Raw genomic sequence first — 24479 nt, 5'->3', positions numbered from 1 at the left:
GCTAGCGCGGCGGCCGCCCAGCGACCCGTGCGCGTGCGCGACGTCGAGGAAGCCGGCACGGAAGGTTCGATTTTGCCGGGGGTTGCTCTTACCTCAGCTTTTGGAGGCGTGGAGAACCCGCGCTGTTCTGCGTCGCTTGCGGAGTGAATTCGAGGCGGTTTCTGCTGGGTTAGGGCGGTGGGTAAGGCACTCAGTAATATGAACCCGTCGGGGCTCGTTTCCCTGCTGCTCCCTCCACCGTGCCCCATTGGGGTGTTCTAGTGTTTCAGGAACTCGAAGTTGGAGCTAGAGGCGCATACCTCACTAAAGGGTTTTACTTCACGAGAAATTTAACTCAACAGGCTGGATTTCAACTTGGGAGGTCGGCTCCTCCCTGTAGACGGGAGAGGAGACGTCCCCTGAGGAGAAGCGGCCTGGCAAGAGGCATTCTGTCGCGAAACCTCGAAATCCTTGTTTGCGAAGTCTCTGCTTGAACGCTGCGGGTGCAATTCCCCTTGAGGCATGATAATAGCAGTTACCCTTTAGGGGGCTCTCACTATTGTCAATGCCCTCCAGCCAAATACCACCGAGATCACCTGTCTAGTTGAACAAAGCTGGGCTTGGACTTACCTGGTGGTCCAGTGGTTAAGAAGCCGCCTGCCAATGCAGGGGACACGGGTTCGAGCCCTGGTCCAGGAAGATCCCACATGCCGCAGAGCAACTAAGCCTGTGCGCCACGAGTACTGAACCTGCGTGCCACAACTACTGAAGCCCAGGCGCCTAGAGCCCGTGCTCTGCAACAAGAGAAGGCACCGCACTGAGAAGCCCGCGCACCGCAATGAAGAGTAGCCCCCCACTCGCGGCAACTAGCGCAGCAACGAAGACACAACACAGCCATAAATTAAACAAAAACCTGAGCTTATTGTCTCCTTGTAAGGAGGGGAGGCACAGCATGAGGCACAGGGAGACATCTCAGAAAGAGGGTGCTGGAAAGAATTTACAGGGTTTGGGCTTGTGTTAGGTAATTTGGAGGAGGGCTCCAGGAAGCGGGCCTTCTCTCTGGATTGAATGCTATTAGGAGGTGAAGGTAATTCTATGATGGGGTATTTTAATAATTCTTATCTAAAAAGGGAGAAGAACCCTCGTGTTAGCCAGGATAGGGGGATATTTGGTCTTTTTGTTTGTTTGTTTTTCTTTTGTGGTTGGGACAGTATTCTTGTTTGTTTGTATTCAAACATGTTTATGGAGTGGTTTTGTTTTTGTCTTATCCATCATGGTCACAGAGTGGCTTTGTCTGATGTTGGTGTTTTGTGAAATTGTTTATGTTCAGTAGGGCAGCACATCCTAGTTGATCACACCAGCCTAGCTCCCCCTATTCAGGAGCTGCTTTTCTCCCTCTCACTGTGCTTCATATCACTTAGTATATATTCCCTGCTTTGGGCCTCAAAACAACTGTGTGAGACAATCCACAAATAGTTTGTACTCTCCATTGTATACTAGTCCCTAATGTAAATATGGTAGGTAAAATTAGGTCCCTGCCTCCAAGGAGCTTATAGCTCAGTGAGAGTGATCCAAGCCCAGGCAATCTGATGCCAGTGGCTGCTGCTTTACCACCTTGAGAATCTGTATCCCTAAGGGGACTACACTGCCTCCTCAGTAATTTTCAGCTACTGATATCTGTGCATACCAGGATTTCTCAACAGCAGCACTCTTGACATTTGGGGCCAGATAATTCTTTGTTATTGGTGGCTGTTCTGTGCAGTGTAGGATGTTTAGCAGTATCCCTGGCCTCTATCCACTAGATGCCAGTGGCACCCTTTCCCTAATTGTGACAACCAAAAATGTCTCCAGCCATTACCAAATCACCCCTGGTCAAAAGCCACTGGTGAATACCATTTGTATTCTCCTGGTCTCTGAGAGGTAACAAATATTTGGGGCATGACAGTCCCCAAATCACTTTGAATGGGGAGGCCTTGAAGAGGAGAGAAGGAAACAATGTGGCCTACGTTTTTGAAAAGCCCATCCAACTAGGAGAATGAAGACTGAGACAAAGAGAAGACAAGTGGGAAAAAACAAAGGTAGAAGAGAAATGATAGAGGCAGAGAGGAGCTCATAGGAAATCACCCTTAAATTACTTAGTTCACACTAACAAAGTTAGTTCACATTAATAAAGACAAAGCCTTAATGAGGCCTCGCTGTACTGCCACTCCCTGTTTGGGAAATGCTGGTCTGATTAGCAAATAGTGTTGACCACTTTTGTGAAAAGATTTATTTTCTTTTACAGCATGGTACCAGATATGACCTCCCTGAACTGGTTGCTTGCAAGAGACTTTCTTCAGAGATTTCAGGTTACCCTCAAGGTAGTTGTTTTCTTGGGAAAGCCAAGATTCCCTGGGGAGCTGGCAAAAGTCACAAAGCAATGGCAGCTAAGTGTTTCCAGGTTTTCCAAGAGATAGATTGTACTTAGATTAAGCTAATAAGAACATCAACACAATAGTTATTTGTATTTTCCTAACCTGTTTCATCCAGGAATCTGTAAAACATATAGACATTTATTAATTTTCTTCTCATAATGGTGAGGGAAATCATTGACATTCTCCTATTTTATAGATACAGAAGCCAAATTATGGAGTCCACAAAAAGTAGTGAGAAATCCGGAACAGCCTCCTGGAATCTTCACTCTGGGCCATTCCTGATGCTCAGCACCACCCCAGATCTCCAGCTTCCTAGTAGTAAGCTACTGAATTTTGTTTTCATAGGCTTTAAAATATTCCTTAGTCTCTTCACTTGACCCACAAAAACAGGCCTATAGAGGCTATGACTTTAAATAGTGACAGTACTTGAACTAGAACCCAGATCTCATGATTTTAGTCCAGTACTCTGTCTACTTAAGCAAGCCCATACATCCTTGTAGGTGATGTTTAACTTACAGAAAACATAAATAAGAAAGAAATTCTAATCCACAGGGAAATCCAGACCTATTCAATCCTTTTCATTCATTTCATGGGGACTTTACGAGTTAGCTTTGATGAGTAAAAGAGAAAGTCACTGAGATATTAATGAAAAGCATTTAGTAACTCTGAAATTAAATTTGTCTTTGGGTTGATGAGGTAGACAGGAGGTATAGTGAGCACCGCCCCCTTACCCAAAGAAGTCTTGAATAGTTTATCCTCTAAGAACTAAACCAACAGAAATGAATTCTTAATTATTTAATCATATATAGAAACGACTTATGAGATAATGTGTCAATGGGGAGATTTAGGAATCTAGTCTAATGGAAATACTGTCTCCAAATAACATCATTATGTCAATGATTCTCAAATCCATTATTTCCAATCCAAACTTCTCCTCAGAATTCTAGCCTTACATGTCCAAGTGCCTGTTTCTTTTCATTTGCTTGTCTTACAGAGATCTCAAAGTTACTGTGTTTATAACAGAACTCTGGGTATGTCCCACTGCAAATCTTCCTCATCTTAATTAACAAGGCACTGCTCTCTACCCAGTTGCTTAAGTCAGAAACTCAGGAGTTAACTCAGTTCCTTCCTTTTCCTTACTTTCTTCATCCAATTCATTATCAAGTCTTATTGATTCAATGTCCAAAATAAATCTCAAATCCAACCACTTTTTTCTCTACTGCCACTAGCCTGGTCCAGGCGATAGTCATCTCTTTCTTGGATACTGCAACAGTCACCTCTTTCCCCTTTACTTCATAACACTTACCACAATTTGTTTAATTTATTGGTCTGTTTTTCTTACTTGTGATTTAATAATCTCACTTCACTACTAGAATGTATATAAAGTGCTTGAGGATAGGTACAAAATCTATCTCTTTTTTTTTGGCTGCGTTGGGTCTTCGTTGCTGCATGTGGGCTTTCTCTAGTTGTGGTGAGCGGGGGCTACTCTTCATTGCAGTGTGTGGACTTCTCATTGTAGTGGCTTCTCTTGTTGCAGAGCACAGGCTCTAGGCGCGTGGGCTTCAGTAGTTGCAGCACGTGGGCTCAGTAGTTGTGGCTCGCAGGCTCTAGAGCGCAGGCTCAGTAGTTGTGGTGCACAGGCTTAGTTGCTCCGCGGCATGTGGGATCTTCCTGGACCAGGGCTCGAACCCGTGTCCCCTGCATTGGCAGGCAGATTCTTAACCACTGTGCCACCAGGGAAGTCCTGTTATTTACTTTTAAGTGCATATGTCCTTTCTTTCCAGCTAGATTATAAAATCCTTGAAAGCAATGACTATGTGTACTGTTGCCTCCTACAGTGTGTTAAATCTGGTAGGATCTTGATGTAAATTGTGTTGTGATTTACAGGGTTACTTAGTGTCTTGGCTTCTCTACAGAAGACTTCAAAACTCTTAAGAAAACCACAATGAGATACCACCTCACACCAATTGGATGGCTATTAGGAAAAAAAAAAAAGAAAGAAAATGACAAGTGTTAACAAGGATGTGGAGAAATTGGAACCCTTGTGTACTGTTGGTTGGAATGTAAAATAGTGCAGCCACTGTGTATGGCTGTTCCCAAAAACAATATGGTGGTTCCTCAAGAAATTAAAAATAGTATTACCATATGATACAGCAATTCCAGTTCTGGGTATATATTGAAAAAAATTGAAAGCAGAGTCTCAAAGAGATATTTGTATACCTATATGTATAGCAGCATTATTCACAATAGCCAACAGGTGCAAGCAACCCAAATGTCCATTGATAGATGAATGGATAAACAAAATGTGGTATATACATGTAATGGAATGTTATTCAGCCTTAAAAAGAAGGAAATTCTGACATGCTATAACATGGATGAAACTTGAGGACATTATGTTAAGTGAAATAAGCCAGTCACAAAAAGGTAAATACTGTATGATCCCATTTATATGAAGTGCTTAGGGTTGTCAAGTTCATAGAAACAGAAAGTAGAATGGTGGTTGCCAGAGTCTGGGGGATGAGGGAGAATGGAGAATTGTTGTTTAATGGGTATAGAGTTTTAGTTTTGCAGGATAAAAGGTGTTCTGGAGACTGGTTGCACAACGTGGTGAATGTACTTAGTTGCACACAAAAATGGTTAAGATGGTAAATTTTATGTTATGTGTATTTAACCAGAATTTTTTTTTCAAAAGACCACTGAATAGGGAGTCAAAAGACCAAGGTTGGAGTTCCTTGTTCCTTTATGACTAATGAATCTTGAGCAAGTCACTTTTTCACTCATGCCTTGATTTCTTCATCTTTAAACAGGATAATAAAACATTCCCAGCTTCTGGGTTTATGTAAGGATCAGAGAGAAAAAAAAACCCAAAAAATGAATAACTCTTAAGATAATTTTTTTGAGTAGTAGTTCCAGTATTCCAGTGTCCCTGATCTCCTTTAATATTCATTACAAATTTTATGTCTTATTTCATAACAAAATATTCCTAAAGATGTCTTAGCAATAACCTGTCACCACTTCAAAGGATATATACGCTGAACTCTTTCAACTTGGGCTGCTCAACTTATAATTTGGTCCTGGGAAAACAGCAAATAAAAAGCCTTTATGAGGGCTATTGATGACCTAAGATCCTAATTACTAATGTGGTTTAGCATTAATTGAGGAAATACAAGTTTAGGATTCTCATGTGAACATAATAAAGCTGGTCCCAAATTAAGGGGATAAGAGGAAGAATGAACATCTGCTGAGTACCTAATAAGTGTTAGGCCCTATAACAGATGTGTTACATGCATTATCTCATTTAGTCCTCACAACAGTGTTGTCAGGTTAATAACATCATACTCGTTTTATAAACGGGGAAAACAAAGCTGAGAGGTTGTCACTTGCCCAGGATCACACAATGAATGACAGAGATACAACCAAGTGCAGGTCTGTGTGACTCTGAAGCCCATACTCTTTCTACTGTTACACTGCTTCTCAAAATATATTTGACTATGCCTCTTGGTAATAGAGTTAATGGTAAATATTATATATTTGATATATATTCATACATTTATATCAATTATCTTAACTTAGTCATTACAAGTAAGATAGACTGTGGTAAGGACAATTATCACCACTTTACAGATGATGAAACAGATAGAAAATTTAACTTACCTAACACCAACATCAACCAGCCAATAAATAATAATAGCAGGACTTGAAAATAGGTACTGCAATTCTCAGACCCATGTGTTTTCCACATCAGCCTCATGAGAGCAGAATTTTATCTCTGAATTTTCTGGTTCTGACATTTTTTTATGGGAGTGAAAGAGTGAGCATCTTGAAAGTCCTTCAATTCTCAGTATACATGGACAAATTAAACACATCTTCATCCTTATTCTCTCCCCCATTCACTAAAATGACATTGAGTTAATATTTTTAATGTTATCAGTCCACAAGGACAAAGGGAATAAGAAAGATAACAGCAGATGAGGGATATCAGCAACATTTTGGAAGATGGAAAGTTGAGCCGAGAAAATTGAATTCCAAATACTGGGGAGGGGTATACTAATGAGAGGCAAGCAGGTTCATGTTGCAGAACACTAAAACATCAGGAATTGAAAGGAGCAGATACTATAGCAGCAGAGATATGTGAAGGGCCAAAAAGAGGGAGATTGGCGGAGAGTCTATATAAGAAGTTAAACTACCAGGCTCCTTCCTCATCCTGCTCAGTTAGGCAACTACGCCTCTATCTCCCTGGTTTATTCTGTGAAAAATTGAATCAGAGAAGCTCCAGACTGAGGTACCAGGTACAGCTAAAGGTCATAGCTGAGGAGGCTGGGATAGGAGGATACCACACTGAAAACAGAGATCAGATGAATATCTACATGCTGAATGATGAAACTCGCCCAGCTTTCCTGCTCTACTTCACTCCAAGGATGCTGACAGCAAGGCTTATATTCTCGAGGCAGGAGAGCAGAGGATTAATTTTGGGAGAAACTTAAAATTGGATAACCCCGGAAGAAATATCTATAGATAATGATACTTGAGGGTCTCCCAGCAAAACAAATAGGTCCCCACTTTATCAACCTGTGATGAAACCCACCAACTGACAAACTCTTCCGCCTAACATAGACCTTCCAAATACCTTTGTAATGACTCACTCTTAAATATGAAGGGACAGCAAAGGATCACCAGATAGTTGAGATAAACCTTCACCAAGAAAGACAGCATCAAATAGAAATGGAAAACAGAGGCAATATAGAGAGCAGAAGAATATTTTTTTGAAAACAATAAGCATCCTCTGCCTCTGATAGTATAAAATAGTGCATCCATAAAGCAAAGACAAGTTGCTCCAAAAAAAGGAGCAATCAGAGAATAATAGCTCTGGGAAATTTTTTTAATAGCAAAAACAAATAATAGAAGTATTAATGTATAAAATTGAGGAAATCTCCCAGAAAAATAGAACAAAAAGACAGACCTGAAAATAAAAGAGAAAAGATATGGGCTTCCCTGGTGGCGTAGTGGTTGAGAATCTGACTGCCAATGCAGGGGACACGGGTTCGAGCCCTGGTCTGGGAAGATCCCACATGCTGCGGAGCAACTAGGCCCGTGAGCCACAATTACTGAGCCTGCGTGTCTGGAGCCTGTGCTCCACAACAAGAGAGGCCGCGATAGTGAGAGGCCCGCGCACCGTGATGAAGAGTGGCCCCCGCTTGCCGCAACTGGAGAAAGCCCTCGCACAGAAACGAAGACCCAACACAGCCATAAATAAATAAATAAATAATTTAAAAAAAAAAACTTTAAATCATTTTCATATACATTACCACTTAAAAAAAAAAAGAGAAAAGATAATTGGAGAATGAATCCATTAGGTCCAATGTTAGGCTAACTACAGTTTTAGAAATGGAGAAGAAATGAAGGGAAGAAAATTATCAAAGAAACTACAAGATCTCTGATAACTGAAGGACACGAGTTTCCAGATTGACAGAGCCTGCTGAGTGCCCAGCATAATGAAGGGAAAAAAACCAAAACCAAGAGAAGTATGGGACATTATCATGAAATTTCTTAAGACAAGGGATAAAGAGAAGATCCAAAAATCTTGTTGATAGGAGGTGAAGAGGGAGCAGGGAAGGGGAATGGATTATTCATAAAAGAGTAGGTAATAAGAATAGCATATTTCTTAACATTGACACTTGTGGTTAGAAGACGATGAAACAGTGCTTTCAAAATTCTGAGAGAAAATTATTTTCAACCTAGAATTCTATACTAAGTCATGTTATCACTCAAGTGTGAGGCACAACTAAAGATGCAAGGATCAAAAAAATTTACTAACCCCCAAGCTTTTCCTGGGACACTACTGGAGGATGTGCTCTACTGAAACAAGAACGACAAAGATAGAGGTTTTAGGAAAGAGGGGATCAACCTAAGAAGGGTAAAAGGAAGTCCCAAGGTGATAGCTGTACAGCAGACCTTGTGAGGGATAGTCCAGACTAAAGGGGAAGGAGTGCTCCAGGGGAGTATTTCCAGTAAAACTGTTAGAGTATACGACATGTTCGGGTGTGCTAAAAATAGTTAAGGCATTTTTACATTTCTGTTAGTCTAGAACAGTTAGTGATAATGATACAGAAAATTTGGCAAACAAACTGAGGCAATTATTAATTGCAAGACAAACAAAAAGTTACATAAGAAAGGAAATGTAATCATAATACAATTAATTGATCCAGAAGTAAACCACACTTATAGAGTCATAGTAAGGTTAATATGAAACATTGATTTAATTTAAATGTGATATAACAATATTGTGAGGCTGAAGGGAGGGAAAGCATAAAGTGTTGGATCTTTATCTTTTATATCAGGTACTGTTTAAAATTTACAAATCAAAAAAGAAAGCAGTAAAAATATTTAATTTAGGAAAATGTTAGTAAATATGAAAAGAAAAAAAGCCAGTGAAAGAGTCTGGGAGGGTATCTCAGGCTTTGGGGAGGCCACTGCTTTTTTTTTTTTAAGTCTGTGTGTGTGTTAAAATATACTCCTGCTGTGTTTTGTTATGAGCCTTGTAGTTCCACATGACTTTTTTTAAACCACAAGACTTAAAGTATTTACATGTATTACCTTGATAAACATTAAAAATATCAAAGATAGAGAGAGAGAGAGAAGGAAAGAGAGAAAGAAAATCTTGTGTCTATCCAGACCTATGATATAAAATGACATTATGAATTTTCTTTATAGATAAGTCCTGGAAGAATACTAGAAAATCACAACCCTAGATATTTCAGAAGAATAAAACCCTAACTATTTAGGCCATTTTTTTAAGTATCTCATTGAATTTGGGGTGTCACAGTTGCTGCCTTCTCCCAAAATGAGAGAAATAGGGTGGAATACTAGAGCATTGCTATCCTCTGAGTTCTAATCAGTCTTACTGGCTGATTTTTTTAAATTGTGAAAACAAATGTCATCGATCTTCTGGAATCTCAAAAAGATGTTATCCTCAAGATAAACGTTGTGAGACTGTCTCGTATATGGAATTAAGAGACCTAGGTTTAAATCCCCTTTCTATGACTTACTGGCTCTGTCACCTTAGGTATATTATTGATTCTGGCCCTCCCGTTTCTTCTGCTTACTCCAGAAGCTAAATTGCAATGAAAAATGTTCAAGAAGAACTGCTTCATGCTAAATCCCTCTAGTAGTGAATATGCTGCAGTGTACTTATTAGGGATTATTCAGTCTCCTCTATTAAACTATAAGAATTTTAAAAGTACCAACTGTATCTTTGCCTCTGAAATTTTCCACATCCTATTATTGCTGTTCTCTGCTTCTAATGGGCACCAAATCAATGTTGCCAGAGATTTATTGACCATATTGTGAGGAGAATGTTTGTCATTAAATGTTCCCATAATTCCTTGTTTAGAAAAGACAAAAAGTTACATATGCTCCAGGAAGATTCTATTTTCAGTGTTAAATTTAGGCTTAAGTTGGACGTAAACAATAAAGTAAAAACAAAACAGTCTGTCTTCTTCCAAAGAAAGAGTTCCTTAATGATTTTTATATATGTAAATAAATATATATTATATATAGTATATTTTTAAAAATTTTTGGCCATGCTGCACGGCATGTGGGATGGCATGTGGGATCTTAGTTCCCTGACCAGGGATCGAACCTGGGCCCCCTGCATTGGAAGTGCTGAGTGTTAACCACTGGGCCACCAGGGAAGTCCCATAATGATTTATATTTTTATAAAAAGGAAAGATTTTATCCAAAATCCTGGAGTACCCGAAAGATCTGGTAAACTTAACTGCTATTGTTACTGATATCCATGTTCTTATGAGTATTAACAAAAGAATTTGACACATCTAAACAAATAAAATTATAGCATGAAATCTAGAGGAAGCGTGGTGAAGGAGATATAAAGAGAGTTTTTATGATCTTGAAAAGTACAAACGGGACTTCCCTGGTGGCTCGGTGGTTAAGAATCCGCCTGCCAATGCAGGGGACACGGGTTTGATCCCTGGTCTGGGACGAACCCACATGCTGCGGAGTAGTTGTGGCGCACGGGCGCACTACGCCCGTGCGCCACAACTACTGACCCTGCGCTCTAGAGCCCGCGAGCGACAACTACTGAGCCCGCGTGCCACAATTACTAAAGCCCGCATGCCTAAATCCTGCACTCCGCAACAAGAAAAACCACCACAATGAGAAGCCCGTGCACCACAACAAAGAGTAGCCCCCGCTCGCCGCAGCTAGAGAAAGCCTGCGCAGCAACGGAGACCCAACACAGCCAAAAAAAAGAAAAAAGTACAGAGTGAGACTTAATTTGTTCAACAATACCTAGAATATTAGAACTTTAGCTCACCTTTGGAAATTTAAAATACACTTTTGGAAAATAAAAATTAAATTAAAATGCCCACTAGATAGTGGACCTTAAATTTTTAAAAGTAACCATTTCATATATTTTAGAACAGTATAATTTTTCAATTAAGGCTATATTATTATAGCTAATATTTATTGAATGCTTCCTTTTGAACACTCCTCTAAGCTCCTTAATATATTATCTTGTTTTCCTAACCCTGTGAAATAGGTACTGTAATTACCCCCATTTTACAAATAAGAAAATGGGCTCAAAGAGATTAACTAAATATCATCTTCCAGATGCGATCTGATCAGTTCCCAGATATTATACCTCCTTTAAATATGACAACTTTTTCCCCCTTTTATTTATTTATTTATTTATTTATTTATTTATTTATTTTTAAATTTTTGGCTGCGTTGGGTCTTTGTTGCTGCATGCAGGCTTTCTCTAGTTACAGCGAGCATGGGCTACTCTTCGTTGCAGTGTGCGGGCTTCTCATTGCAGTGGCTTCTCTTGTTGCAGAGCATGGGCTCTAGGTGGGCAGGCTACAGTAGTTGTGGCATGCGGGCTCAGTAGTTGTGGCTCGTGGGCTCTAGAGCGCAGGCTCAGTAGTTGTGGTGCACGGGCTTCGTTGCTCCGTGGCATGTGGGATCTTCCCGGACCGGGGCTCGAACCTGTGTCCCCTGTATTGGCAGGCGGATTCTCAACCACTGTGCCACCAGGGAAGCCCCCTAAAGTTGGGTTCCTTTGAAATGACCCAAGGCTCTCTTAATATCTTCCTTCCTAAATTGTACTCCAATTCCCTTTTGATGGTGTTAAACTCATTCCAGTTTAAGATTGTTCTTGTTGGAGCCATCTGACCTGGTAGCTTTTATTATCCTCCCACATGTATAATCGCTTGTTAGCCTCTTTATTTCTAGCTTCCTCTAAGTATTTCTTCTCAGGTTCTTGGTTTCCCAACATACAGTGTTACTTCTCTTCTGTTAGATAACTTTTTTTTTTTTTTTTGGTGGCGCTGCATGGCTAGCAGGATCTTAATTCCCCGACCAGGGATGGAACCCATACCTCCAGTGGTGGAAGCCCAGAGTCCTAACCATTGGACCACCAGGGAAGTCCCTAAATAACTCTTTTAAACAAACAAAAAAATACTTTTAAATAGCCTTATTCTTTTTGAGAAGTCTCTTTTCCTTCCCCAAGGTCCCTTCCACCCAATAACCTCAGTATAAAATAGTCTCTTTCTCTGCTGAAACTTTGTAGTACTTCACTTATGCCTGCTTTCTTTATCTTATTTGTCATGTTCTCTCTAGCATTAGAGTTGTCTGTATTCATTTACTGTTTGCTAGAATCTAAACCTCTTGGGACAAGAGCCAAATTTTACACATCTTTGTATTCCTTTGTATTCCTTGCACATAATAAATGTTTAGTGAGTGTTGTTGAATGAATGAATAGGCAAATGAATAAATGGAGTCCTATTTAGTGGTGTGTTAGAGTTGCTCTTACTAGATTCTGAATGCTAATTGTTAAATTTTCAGGAATTTTGCTAGTAGGCTGTTAAACTATTGGTAGCTTGAAAACTGACCATGGTAAAAGTATTCCCACCAATGTTTTGTTGCACAACACAACAAAGTTTTTTTTTCCACCAGAGAGCCAGTTATTATTAAACATTTATATATTTATCAAACATTTACCAGCACGCCACTGGTCCTATTCTTCCATACTAGAAAACTGTATATACCTCTTTGTGTTAATATTAAAAAGCTGAAAGAGTTTCTAAGCCATCTTTTCTAATCTCAACATTTTACAGATAAAGAAATTGAGATCCAGAGAAGTGAAGTGGTTTGTATATGTCATACATCTAGATAGTAGCAAAGCAGAAACTGGATTCCAGCTCTTCATTCTTCTGGTCATTTCTTCTTTTTATGCACCACATTGACTTCATTTCTATGTTGTTTTACTGTTGCTTTGTTCCTTGGTATAACTTCAAATAAGGTCATAAGTATTGTTCCACACATAATAATTATTAAGGGGTGTCAGTAAACAGAACACAGCTTTCTCTGCTCTTTGTTCCTTTTGCAAACAGATTTAACACATTTGTTTTTGGAGAAGGAGCAGATTTTGTTCCTGAGTTTTATGGGCTGAGAAAAAAAGTTTTGCTTTTAATGTTTCTTTATTGTTTAGTTAAAAATTTTTTATTGAATAAAAGAGACTGCATTTCATAAAAGTACATTATATGACACTTGGAAATGTGTTTGTAAACTTTTATTGCACACTCCCCGAGAATGACTGTGAAAGCCAGGCAGCAACAATTTTGTCTCTTCTGCAGTGGCATGGCTGCCCAGTAATATCTTCCTCACTGACCTGCCTTGTTTTCTAAAATTCTCACCATTAGTTTGACAATCTGGGATCAACGTATTTGTTAAAATGCACAAATGTTACCTCGGAAGAAAAGCGCAAAAAGCCATTTTTAGAACACTAGAGGAATAAAAATAGGACAGATATTTTGTGATTTTGAAGGGATAAGGGTGATAAAGAGAGACCCAAGATAATGTAAGAATTTCCAGTAGGATAGGTAGGACAAGCCTATCTTTGGTGATTTGTCACAACTTAGAACCCATGGGGACTTCCCTGGCGGTCCAGTGGTTGGGACTCCACCCTTCCATTGCAGGGTTCGACCCCTGGCCGGGGAACTAAGATTCCCATATGCTGCATGGCACAGCCAAAAAAAAAAAAAGTTTGAAAAAAAAAAAAGAGCCCATGGCAGCCAGAGGATAGCATGAGAATATTGGTCATAATCAGTGGATTTATTGGAGACTTCAGTGAGATCTTGGAAATATGGTTAACTTCTGAGAACAGAACTAGTAAGAAACAACCTAGGCTTGTCAGACCTCGCTTGGAGTATTATCATTAGAAAATTTGTAGACAAACTGGAACACTTTCCAGGGAGAAGATTGGGACTGAAAAATCCACCTTCAATAAATATTTATGTTCCAGCACTGTTCTGTACATTGGGATACATCAGTGAACAAAACAAAGATCCCTGCCCTTGTTTTTGTTTGTTTGTTTGGTTTTTTGTTTGTTTGGCCCCACTGCGTGGCATGCGGGATCTTAGTTCCCTGACCAGGGATAGAACCCATGGCCCTTGCAGTGGAAGCGCGGAATCCTAACCACTGGATCGCCAGGGAATTCCCCTCCCTGCCTTTAGGGAACTTAAATTTTTGTAAGGCTAGACAGACAACAAAATGAATACTGACTACAGTTTGTTAGAAGGTGAAAAGTGCTTTTGATAAAAAGAAAAAAATAGACAAGGCAAAGTGAATCATGTCAAGAATATCAGGAAAAGTTGAAGGATGATAGTTCTGTTTCTTCTATAAAGTATGTATAATAATATTTACCATTGCTATAAATATTGAATGTGGTACTATTTGTTAAGTACTTTGTACTATGCCTAACATACTTGACAGTGGGCAATAAAAGCTCTGCCCCACATCATCTTTACTCCAGGATCCAGGTCTTCTATCTGAAATATTGTCTGTTTTATGGAAGAGGGAAAAGAGGCAGGCAAACCACTCACTGGCTCTTAAAGCTTCTGCCCAGAAGTCACACGTCACCAATTTTATTAGACCAAGTCACATGGTGTGATGGTTTTCAAAATATGTCCACAAATTCTTTGACACTCCTCCCTTCAGAAAGTGGAGTCTAATTCCTCTGCCCTTGAGTGTGAGTTGGACTTAGTTTCTTGCTTCTGACAAATGCATGATGACAGAAGTGATGATGTGTGACTTCCAAGACAGTATCATAAAAGGCATTGCAGGAGCCACGGAGGAGAGCGCAGCAACAGGGGTGCGGAGGGCAGAGTGGAGAGGTTCCCACACAGAAGATCGGTGCCGACCTGCACTCACCAGCCCAAGAGGCTTGTCTGCTCACCCGCCGGGATGGGCGGGGGCTGGGAGCTGAGTCTCAGGCAGGGAGAGGACTGAGGTTGGCGGCGTGAACACAGCCGGAAGGGGTTAGTGCACCACAGCTAGCCAGGAGGGAGTCCGGGAAAAGGTCTGGACCTGCTGAAGAGGCAAGAGACTTTTTCTTGCCTCTTTTGTTTCCTGGTGCTCGAGGAGAGGGGATTAAGAGCGCTGCTTAAAGGAGCTCCAGACGCGGGCGCGAGTCGCGGCTATCAGCGCGGACCCCAGAGACGGGCATGAGACGCTAAGGCTGCTGCTGCCGCAACCAAAAAGCCTGTGTGCGAGCACAGGTCACTATCCACACCGCCCCTCCTGGGAGCCTGTGCAGCCCACCACTGCCAGGGTCCCATGATCCAGGGACAACTTCCCCGGGAGAACGCACGGCGCGCCTCAGGCTGGTGCAACGTCACGCTGGCCTCTGCCACAGCAGGCTCGCCCCGCATCCATACCCCTCCCTCCCCCCGGCCTGAGTGAACCAGAGCCCCCGAAGCAGCTGTGCCTTTAACACCGTCCTGTCTGAGCGAAGAACAGATGCCCTCAGGCGACCTACACACAGAGGCGGGTCCAAATCCAAAGCTGAACCCCGGGAGCTGTGCGAACAAAGAAGAGAAAGGGAAATCTCTCCCAGCAGCCTCAGGAGCAGCGGATTAAAGCTCCACAATCAACTTGATGTACCCTGCATCTGTGGAATACCTGAATAGACAACGAATCATCCCAAATTGAGGAGGTGGACTTTGGGAGCAAGATATATTATTTTTTCCCCTTTACCTCTTTTTGTGAGTGTGTATATGTATGCTTCTGTGTGAGATTTTGTCTGTATAGCTTTGCTTTCACCATTTGTCCTAGGGTTCTGTCTGTCCATTTTTTTGTTTTTTTACTTAAAAAAATTTTTTTTCTTAATAATTATTTTTTATTTTAATAACTTTATTTTATTTTATCTTACTTTATTTTATTTTATTTTATCCTCTTTCTTTCTTTCTATTTTTTCTCCCTTTTATTCTGAGCCGTGTGGATGAAAGACTCTTGGTGCTCCAGCCAGGCATCAAGGCTGTGCCTCTGAGGTGGGAGAGACAACTTCAGGACACTGGTCCACAAGAGACCTCCCAGCTCCATGTAATACCAAACGGTGAAAATCTCCCAGAGATCTCCATCTCAACACCAAGACCCAGCTTCACTCAACGACCAGCAAGCTACAGTGCTGGACACCCTATGCCAAACAACTAGCAAGACAGGAACACAGCCCCATCCATTAGCAGAGAGGCTGCCTAAAATCATAATAAGGCCACAGACACCCCAAAACACACCACCAGACGTGGACCTGCCCACCAGAAAGACAAGATTCAGCCTCATCCACCAGAACACAGGCACTAGTCCCCTCCACCAGGAAGCCTACACAACCCACTGAACCAATCTTAGCCACTGGGGACAGACACAAAAAACAACGGGAACTATGAACCCTGCAGCCTGTGAAAAGGAGACCCCAAACACAGTGAGATAAGCAAAATGAGACGACAGAAAAACACACAGCAGATGAAGGAGCAAGGTAAAAACACACCAGACCTAACAAATGAAGAGGAAATAGGCAGTCTACCTGAAAAAGAATTCAGAATAATGATAGTAAAGATGATCCAAAATCTTGGAAATAGAATAGACAAAATGCAAGAAACATGTAACAAGGACCTAGAAGAACTAAAGAGTAAACCAGCAATGATGAACAACACAATAAATGAAATTTAAAATACACTAGAGGGGATCAATAGCAGAACAACTGAGGCAGAAGAACGGATAAGTGACCTGGAAGATAAAATAGTGGAAATAACTACTGCAGAGCAGAATAAAGAAAAAAGAATGAAAAGAACTGAGGACAGTCTCAGAGACCTCTGGGACAACATTAAATGCACCAACATTCGAATTATAGGGGTCCCAGAAGAAGAAGAGAAAAAGAAAGGGACTGAGAAAATATTTGAAGAGATTATAGTTGAAAACTTCCCTAATATGGGAAAGGAAATAGTTAATCAAGTCCTGGAAGCACAGAGAGTCCCATACAGGATAAATCCAAGGAGAAACACGCCAAGACACATATTAATCAAACTATCAAAAATTAAATATAAAGAAAACATATTAAAAGCATCAAGGGAAAAACAACAAGTAACACACAAGGGAATCCCCATAAGGTTAACAGCTGATCTTTCAGCAGGAACTCTGCAAGCCAGAGGGGAGTGGCAGGACATATTTAAAGTGATGAAGGAGAAAATCCTACAACCAAGATTACTCTACCCAGCAAGGATCTCATTCAGATTTGATGGAGAAATTAAAACCTTTACAGACAAGCAAAAGCTCAGAGAGTTCAGCACCACCAAACCAGCTTTACAACAAATGCTAAAGGAACTTCTCTAGGCAAGAAAGACAAGAGAAGGAAAACACCTACAATAGCAAACCCAAAACATTTAAGAAAATGGGAATAGGAACATACATATTGATAATTACCTTAAATGTAAGTGGATTCAATGCTCCCACCAAAAGACACAGACTGGCTGAATGGATACAAAAACAAGACCCATATATATGCTGTCTACAAGAGACCCACTTCAGACCTAGGGACACATACAGACTGAAAGTGAGGGGATGGAAAAAGATATTCTATGCAAATGGAAATCAAAAGAAACCTGGAGTAGCAGTTCTCATATCAGACAAAATAGACTTTAAAATAAAGACTATTACAAGAGACAAAGAAGGACACTACATAATGATCAAGGGATCGATCCAAGAAGAAGATACAACAATTGTAAATATTTATGCACCCAACATAGGAGCACCTCAATACCTAAGGCAAATACTAACAGCCATAAAAGGGGAAATCGACAGTAACACAATCATAGTAGGGGGCTTTAACACCCCACTTTCACCAATGGACAGATCATCCAAAATGAAAATAAATAAGGAAACACAAGCTTTAAATGATACATCAAACAAGATGGACTTAATTGATATTTATAGGACGTTCCACCCAAAAACAACAGAATACACATTTTTCTCAAGTGCTCATGGAACATTCTCCAGGATAGATCATATCTTGGGTAACAAATCAAGCCTTGGTAAATTTAAGAAAATTGAAATCATATCAAGTATCTTTTCCGACTGCAACACTATGAGACTAGATATCAATTACAGGAAAAGATCTGTAAAAAATACAAACACATGGAGGCTAAACAATACACTACTTAATAACGAAGTGATCACTGAAGAAATCAAAGGGGAAATCAAAAAATACCTAGAAACAAATGACAATGGAGACACGACGACCCAAAACCTATGGGATGCAGCAAAAGCAGTTTTAAGAGGGAAGTTTATAGCAATACAATCCTACCTTAAGAAACAGGAAACATCTCAAATAAACAACCTAACCTTGCACCTAAAGCAATTAGAGAAAGAAGAACCAAAAAACCCCAAAGTTAGCAGAAGGAAAGAAATCATAAAGATCAGATCAGAAATAAATGAAAAAGAAATGAAGGAAACAATAGCAAAGATCAATAAAACTAAAAGCTGGTTCTTTGAGAAGATAAACAAAATTGATAAACCATTAGCCAGACTCATCAAGAAAAAAAGGGAGAAGACTCAAATCAATAGAATTAGAAATGAAAAAGAAGTAACAACTGACACTGCAGAAATAGAAAGGATCATGAGAGATTACTACAAGCAACTCTATGCCAATAAAATGGACAACCTGGAAGAAATGGACAAATTCTTAGAAATGCACAACCTGCCGAGACTGAACCAGGAAGAAATAGAAAATATGAACAGACCAATCACAAGCACTGAAATTGAAACTGTGATTAAAAATCTTCCAACAAACAAAAGCCCAGGACCAGATGGCTTTACAGGCGAATTCTATCAAACATTTAGAGAACAGCTAACACCTATCCTTCTCAAACTCTTCCAAAATATAGCAGAGGGAGGAACACTCCCCAACTCATTCTACGAGGCCACCATCACCCTGATTCCAAAACCAGACAAAGATGTCACAAAGAAAGAAAACTACAGGCCACTATCACTGATGAACATAGATGCAAAAATCCTCAACAAAATACTAGCAAACAGAATCCAACAGCACATTAAAAGGATCATACGCCATGGTCAAGTGGGGTGTATTCCAGGAATGCAAGAATTCTTCAATATACGCAAATCAATCAACGTGATACACCATATTAACAAATTGAAGGAGAAAAACCATATGATCATCTCAATAGATACAGAGAAAGCTTTTGACAAAATTCAACACCCATTTATGATAAAAGCCCTGCAGAAAGTAGGCATAGAGGGAACTTTCCTCAACATAATAAAAGCCATATATGACAAACCCACAGCCAACATCGTCCTCAATGGTGAAAAACTGAAAACATTTCCACTAAGATCAGGAACAAGACAAGGTTGCCCACTCTCACCACTATTATTCAACATAGTTTTGGAAGTTTTAGCCACAGCAATCAGAGAAGAAAAAGAAATAAAAGGAATCCAAATCGGAAAAGAAGAAGTAAAACTGTCACTGTTTGCAGATGACATGATACTCTACATAGAGAATCCTAAAGATGCTACCAGAAAACTACTAGAGCTAATCAATGAATTTGGTAAAGTAGCAGGATACAAAATGAATGCACAGAAATCTCTTGCATTCCTATATACTAATGATGAAAAATCTGAAAGTGAAATTAAGAAAACACTCCCATTTACCATTGCAACAAAAAGAATAAAATATCTAGGAATAAACCCACCTAAGGAGACAAAAGACCTGTATGCAGAAAATTATAAGACACTGATGAAAGAAATTAAAGATGATACAAATAGATGGAGAGATATACCATGTTCTTGGATTGGAAGAATCAATATTGTGAAAATGACTCTACTACCCAAAGCAATCTACAGATTCAATGCAATCCCTATCAAACTACCACTGGCATTTTTCACAGAACTAGAACAAAAAATTTCACAATTTGTATGGAAACACAAACGACCCCGAATAGCCAAAGCAATCTTGAGAACGAAAAATGGAGCTGGAGGAATCAGGCTCCCTGACTTTAGACTATACTACAAAGCTTCAGTAATCAAGACAGTATGGTACTGGCACAAAAACAGAAATATAGATCAATGGAACAGGATAGAAAGCCCAGAGATAAACCCAAGCACATATGGTCACCTTATCTTTGATAAAGGAGGCAAGCATATACAGTGGAGAAAAGACAGCCTCTTCAATAAGTGGTGCTGGGAAAACTGGACAGGTACATGTAAAAGTATGAAATTAAAACACTCCCTAACACCATACACAAAAATAAACTCAAAATGGATTAAAGACCTAAATGTAAGGCCAGACACTATCAAACTCTTAGAGGAAAACATAGGCAGAACACTCTATGACATAAATCACAGCAAGATCCTTTTTGACCCACCTCCTAGAGAAATGGAAATAAAAACAAAAATAAATAAATGGGACCTAATGAAACTTAAAAGCTTTTGCACAGCAAAGGAAACCATAAACAAGACCAAAAGACAACCCTCAGAATGGGAGAAAATATTTGCAAATGAAGCAACTGACAAAGGATTAATCGCCAAGATTTACAAGCAGCTCATGCAGCTCAATAACAAAAAAAACAAACAACCCAATCCAAAAATGGGCAGAAGACCTAAACAGACATTTCTCCAAAGAAGATATACAGATTGCCAACAAACACATGAAAGAATGCCCAACATCATTAATCATTAGAGAAATGCAAATCAAAACTACAATGAGGTATCATCTCACACCAGTCAGAATGGCCATCATCAAAAAATCTAGAAACAATAAATGCTGGAGAGGGTGTGGAGAAAAGGGAACCCTCTTGCCCTGTTGGTGGGAATGTAAATTGATACAGCCACTAAGGAGAACAGTATGGAGGTTCCTTAAAAAACTAAAAATAGAACTACCATATGACCCAGCAATCCCACTACTGGGCATATACCCTGAGAAAACCATAATTCAAAAAGAGTCATGTACCAAAATGTTCATTGCAGCTCTATTTACAATAGCCAGGACATGGAAGCAACCTAAGTGTCCATCATCGGATGAATGCATAAAGAAGATGTGGCACATATATACAATGGAATATTACTCAGCCATAAAAAGAAACGAAATGGAGTTATTTGTAGTGAGGTGGATGGAGTCTGTCATACAGAGTGAAGTAAGTCAGAAAGAGAAAAACAAATACAGTATGCTAACACAAATATATGGAATCTAAGGGGAAAAAAAAAAGGTCATGAAGAACCTAGGGGCAAGACGACAATAAAGACACAGACCTACTAGAGAATGGACTTGAGGATATGGGGAGGGGGAAGGGTAAGCTGTGACAAAGTGAGAGAGTGGCGTGGACATATATACACTACCAAATGTAAAATAGATAGCTACTGGGAAGCAGCCGCATAGCACAGGGAGATCAGCTCGGTGCTTTGTGATCACCTAGAGGGGTGGGATAGGGAGGGTGGGAGAGAGGGAGATGCAAGAGGGAAGAGAAATGGGAACATATGTATATGTATAACTGATTCACTTTGTTATAAAGCAGAAACTAACACACCATTGTAAAGCAATTATACTCCAATAAAGATGTTTAAAAAAAAAAGGCTTTGCAGCTTCTCTCTTGGTCTACTCACTCTGGAATAAGCCAGCTACCATGTCATGAGGACACTCAAGTAGCCAAATGGTTAGACCCATATGGTGAAGAACTTAGGCTCTTCACTAATAGCCAGTGAGGATCAGAGATCTCTTGCCAGTAGTCATGTGAATGAGCTGTCTTGGAAAAGGATCTTCCTGCTTCACTCAAGCTTTCAAATGTCTGCAGCCCCAGGAAACATCTTTTTTTAAAATTGAAGTATAATTGATTTACAATTTTGTATTAGTTTCAGGTGTAAAATATAGTGATTCAATATTTTTATACATCACAAAATTATCACTACAATAAATCTAATTTACACATGTCACCAGCAAAATTATTACAATATTATTAACTATATTCCCTATGCTCTACATTACACCCCCAAGACTTGTTTATTTTATAACTGGAAGTTTGTACTTCTAAATCTACCTCACCTATTACACTCATTTCCCCCTCCACCTCCCCTCTGGTAACCACCAGTTTGTTCTCTGTATCTATGAGTCTATTTTTGTTTTATTTGTTCATTTGTTTTGTTTTTTAGATTACACAGGTAAGTGAAATCATGTGGTATATGCCTTTCTCTGTATGGCTTATTTCATTTAGCATAATACTCTCTGGGCCCATCCATGTTGTCGTAAATGGCAAGATTTCATTCCTTTTTATGGCTGAGTAATATTCCATTGTAGATAAATAGATAAGTAGATATAGATATAGATTTTTTATTTATTTATTTATTTATTTATTTATTTTTGGTTGCATTGGATCTTCGTTGCTGTGCATGGGCTTTCTCTAGTTGCGGTGAGGGGGGCTACTTTTCGTTGTGGTGCGTGGACTTCTCATTGTGGTGGCTTCTCTTGTTGCGGAGCACAGGCTCTAGGCACACAGGCTTCAGTAGCTGTGGCAGACAGGGTCAGTAGTTGTGACTCGTGGGCTCTAGAGCGCAGGCTTGGTAGTTGTGGCACACGGGCTTAGTTGCTCCATGGCATGTGGGATCTTCCCGGACCAGGGCTCGAACCTGTGTCCCCTGCATTGGCAGGCAGATTCTTAACCACTGCACCACCAGGGAAGTCCCAGTAGATATAGATTTTGAATCATTGTGTTTTCATTTTCATTTGTCTCCAGGTATTTTTAAATTTAAATGTTCTCTTTGATTTCTTCAATGACCCATTGATTGTTTAGTACCATGTTGTTTAGACTCCATCTGTTTGTATTTATTCCAGTTTTTTCCTTGTAGTTGATTTCTGGTCTCACACTATTGTGGTCAGAAAAGATGCTTGATATGATTTCAGTCTTCTTAAATTTATTGAGACTTGTTTTGTGGCCTGGCATGTGATCTATCCTGGAGAATGTTCCATGTGCACTTGAAAGAATGTGTACTCTGCTGCTTTTGGATGGAATGTTCTATATAGAGCTATTAACTTCATCTGATCTAATATGTCATTTAAGGCCAGTGTTTCCTTATCGATTTTCTGTCTGGATGATCTGTCCATTGATGTATGTGTGGTGTCAAAGTCCCCTACTATTATTCTGTTACTGTCAATTTCTCCTTTATGTCTGTTAATATTTTCTTTATATATTTAGGTGCTCCTATGTTGGGTGCATATATTTTTACCATTATGTCTTCTTGTTGGATTGATCCTTTTATTATTGTGTAATGTCCTTCTTTATCTCTTGTTATGGTTTCTGTTTTAAAGTCTTTTATCTAATATAAGTATTTCTACCCCAGCTTTCTTTTTGTTTCTATTTGCATGGAATATATTTTTTCATCCCGTCACTTTTAGTCTGTGTGTCTTTAGATCTGAAGTGAAAGTCTTGTAGACAGTATATATGTATATGTGTATGTGTGTGTGTGTGTGTATATATATATATATGTATATATATATATATATATATATATATATATATATATATATGTCTTGTTTTTGTATCCATTTAGCTGTTATGTGTCTTGTTGGAACGCTTAGCCCATTTACATTTAAAGTAATTATTGATAGGTGTGTACTTATTGCCATTTTGTTCATTGTTTTCTTGTTGTTTTTGTGGTTCTTTTTTGCTCCTTTCTTCTTCTTTTGCTCTCTCCCCTTTAAGATTTGGTGACTATCTTCAGTATAATGTGTGGATTCCTTTCTTTTTGTGTGTGTATCTATTATAGATTTTTAGTTTGTTGTTACCATGAAGTTCATATAACTAACTATAACTCTCTCTCTCTCTCTCTCTCTCTCTCTCTCTCTCTCTCTCTCTCTCTATATATATATATATATATATATATATATATATATGATTATTTTAAGCTGTTGATCTCTAAATTTTTTTTTAAAGTATTTATCTATTTATTTATGGCTGTGCTGGGTCTTCGTTTCTGTGCGAGGGCTTTCTGTAGTTGTGGCAAGCAGAGACCACTCTTCATCGCGGTGCGCGGGCTTCTCACTATTGCGGCCTCTCTTGTTGTGGAGCACAGGCTCCAGACACGCAGGCTCAGTAATTGTGGCTCACGGGCCCAGCTGCTCCACGGCACGTGGGATCTTCCCAGACCAGGGCTCGAACCCGTGTCCCCTGCATTGGCAGGCAGATTCTCAACCACTGCGCCACCAGGGAAGCCCTGATCTCTTAATTTTTAATGCGTTCTAATAACACTGCATTTTTACTCCCTCCCCCATGTCTAATGTTTTTGACATCATATTTTACATCTTTTTGTTTTGTGTATACTTATTGTGGATATAGATGATTTTACTTCATTTGTCTTTTAACCTTCCTACTAGCTTTATAAGTGGTTGATCTACTGCTTTTACTGTATGTTTGCCTTTACCAATAAGATTTTTCCTTTCATATTTTTCATATTTTAGTTGTGTTCTTTTCTGCTTAGAGAAGAAATGTTTAATGTTTCTTGTAAAGCCAGTGTAGTGGTGCTGAACTCTTTTAGCTTTTGCTTGTCTGAACCCATGCCACCTACAGTGGAAGCACAGAATCCTAACCACTGGACCACCAAGGAATTCCCCTGGGTAGAGTATTCCTGGTTGTAAGTTTTTTCCTTCTATCATTTTGAGTGTATTGTGCCACTTCCTTCTGGCCTCCAAAGATTCTGCTGAAAAGTCAGCTGATTGTCTTATAGGAGTTCCTTTGTATG

At 39.6% G+C, this 24479-nt stretch overlaps 1 long non-coding RNA gene across 1 annotated transcript; it reads left to right on the top strand.

Moving 5' to 3' along the window:
* The first annotated feature begins 48 nt into the window (after positions 1–48).
* LOC132349584 (uncharacterized) lies at positions 49–4416 on the top strand. Its single transcript, XR_009497707.1, has 4 exons — positions 49–181; positions 2264–2339; positions 2590–2711; positions 4281–4416. It is a non-coding gene; the product is annotated as an uncharacterized LOC132349584 (long non-coding RNA).
* The last annotated feature ends 20063 nt before the right edge of the window (positions 4417–24479 follow it).

The sequence above is a fragment of the Balaenoptera ricei genome, chromosome 15 (genome assembly GCF_028023285.1).
Source record: "Balaenoptera ricei isolate mBalRic1 chromosome 15, mBalRic1.hap2, whole genome shotgun sequence".
In the NCBI taxonomy this organism is placed as follows: domain Eukaryota; kingdom Metazoa; phylum Chordata; class Mammalia; order Artiodactyla; family Balaenopteridae; genus Balaenoptera; species Balaenoptera ricei.
Note: the sequence above shows the minus strand (reverse complement) of the source record. Positions and strands in the feature narration are given on the sequence as shown.